The following is a 2762-nucleotide window of genomic DNA, read 5'->3' as shown; positions in this document are numbered from 1 at the left end:
GTGGCAGGTGGAATGAGAGGTATTTTGACTAAAGAATAAACTTTTTCATCTTGTTTAGCTACATATTATTATTTTAAAAGGTGAATAGTATACTTGTGCATTTATTAGACAAAGAGATGAATAAAATTACACTTGCAGTCTATGTAAAGTCCAAATATAGCTCTGTGGGTTCTTTGACAGGCTGGAGTCACTGTCCTGGTCTGGACATAGATTTTGTCCAGGCTCATCAGAGGAAATTTCTAAATGGAAGACAGATGAAAGAGGGGAAACCAAAATGTATTGTCTTTCATATTGTAAGACATATAAGTGACCAGGATATCAAGTTGAGGACAATACTACCCAAAGCCTCTTCTTAGATCTTCCAAAATATCTCCCCTTGCATCTTGTTGAGCTCAGGAAAAGTCCAAATTAATACAGAGAATATCAGGCCATTAGAAATGGAAGATGGAGATATACAACATTCCTTTCCTGCAGGCTCAAGATTCTGGACAATGTTTTTCTGTGTTCAGGGAAGCAGAAAATAAACGAGAAAAAGAAATTTTAGTGAACATGGCTTTTTTTGAACTTATTTACCTCGTGCTCAGGGTCAGGAAATAAATGTGTGTGTGTGTGTGTGTGTGTGCTCCCATGTGTATGTGTGAGGTACATATGTGATCTTATGTGGGTGATTATGGGCAGTATGCATGTGTGTATGTGTGTGGAGAGGCCTAGGTGTGTGGCATCTAGTTTTGTGGCATGTGGGAACATACATGTATGTGTGTGAGTGATATGTGTGTAATATGTATAAGAGTGGATATTGGTACGTGTGTGTGCTTGATGTTTATGTGTTTATGTGTGGGGTATATGAGCAGATGTGGTGTATGTGTGATGCACATATGTGTTTTAAATAGTTACATGTATTTATTTGGGGGTGTGTTGCATGCAATTTTATGTGTAGTCTTTTTTGTGTGTGATTTTTGTGTCATATGTATGTGTGTGGAGACTTATTGGTAAATATGTTTTCAATGAAAGAACGGTGTCTTCAACATTTATCCCCTTCAATCCATACTCTTTCCTCCGGAGTTACCTTTCTAAAAGCTCTTTTTGAGCTCAGTTTATCCTTTCTAAAAAAAAAAAAAAAACAGAAAGAAAAGACCCCAAAGCCTGCAGAAGACAACTCATGGCTCTTCTCCACCTGCACTTTACTTTTATCCTGTGGGAATTAGTTGTCTGGCACTTGCTACTGCTCCAGACTTTCATATGCAGTCTCCGGGGAGATGAGTTGGGTGGGAGTTAGGAGAATGCAGGAACACAGGCCTAGAAGCCAGGTCACTTGGGTCTCTCTGCTATTTATTAGATGCTTAACTTTGGACCAGGTACTTAATTTCTCTGAGCCTGACTTTCCCCATTGATACAGTGGGGATGATAACTATGCCTCTCCTCATTAGGGAATTAGGATGTCATTGTAAGGGTGTAACAAGTTCATGTACAGAAAGCAGTTACAATAGTGCCAGGCACCCTGTGACTGGGACTTACCTATTACTTTCATCACCTCTGGGAACCATGCCCTGGTCCCTCTGTATACGTCTGTTCCCCTGGAATGCTATTCTTCCCCTTACATATACTAAAATCTTTCCTGGTCCAGCTTAACTGTCAGTTAATTGAACTCAGAAAGCTTTATAGGTTAGAGGTTTAGGACTTGGACAAGGAATCAGGTAGGTAGGGTCCAATGCAAAGCTCTGCCCTTTCAAGGTCTTTTTCAAGTGTAGCTTTGTTACCAGTGAACTGGAGACTGTGAGCTGATGTATGGGAATTATGCTGTGGAGTGCCTCCTCTCTCTTCCTCTGTGGATTCCTATGTTTTCTTTCTTTGCCTGCATTTTTCTGAGTTGTGTCACCTTTACCTTGGTGCCATCTAGACTGCATCAATTCCTCTCCCTCCATCACCTAGCACAGTGTTATGTTCAGAATATGCCCTCAAAACACATTTGTGGAGTAAACAAACAGTGAAAGAGAAATCAGAAAGAAATTGTGGGCTTCCAGGGTCGGTCTAAAAGCCATTACTGTAAAAATATACAATGATATTGATAAACATTCAAAGAGCTGCCTTTAAAAGTTTTCATAGTTCAAAGATACCCTGAAATTTTTGGAAGGCAAAAAAAGACTTTTAAGAACCTACTTTAATTTGTTTTCATCCCCTATTTCTTTTGTTGTCATGTGGTTAGGAAGGCTGATTCTCAGGGTCATTGCAAATTGATTTTGTGCTGTGCACTTAAAAGAACTGAAGTAGGTTCTTAGAGTTTTGTTCACTATTATTGCTCCTAAGGATTCTCATTCTGATCATTGATTTAATTTTTTTTTTCTTTTGGTAATAGCTTTTTGAACTACTGAAAAAAAAACCCTATTTTAGCAAAAATATTAGACTTGTGTATAATTGGTGTAGGATTTTACTTTGGTTTTGTAAAATATATGTGTAGAAATACCATAATTCTGGTAGTTATGTTTTCAAATGCCATAAGGTCTTTAGATAATTCATTGTATAAATTTTAATAATTGGTTGGGGGCAGTCAAAATGTAGAAGGTGAGAAGGAATATGTGTGAAATATATTTTCTCATTTTCTTATTTGTATACCTTAAAGAAGGTTTTTATAAATTGATACTCCTTTCTTAATTTTTCTCATTGTACTGAGAAGCGATTTCATATTGCCTAACAGTTTATAGCAGAATCCAACAATCGCTTTTGTAAATATCACAACTGGCACATAAATTCCAAAGGAACCCAAT

This window comes from Callospermophilus lateralis, unplaced genomic scaffold, assembly GCF_048772815.1.
Source record: "Callospermophilus lateralis isolate mCalLat2 unplaced genomic scaffold, mCalLat2.hap1 Scaffold_112, whole genome shotgun sequence".
In the NCBI taxonomy this organism is placed as follows: Eukaryota; Metazoa; Chordata; class Mammalia; order Rodentia; family Sciuridae; genus Callospermophilus; species Callospermophilus lateralis.
Note: the sequence above shows the minus strand (reverse complement) of the source record.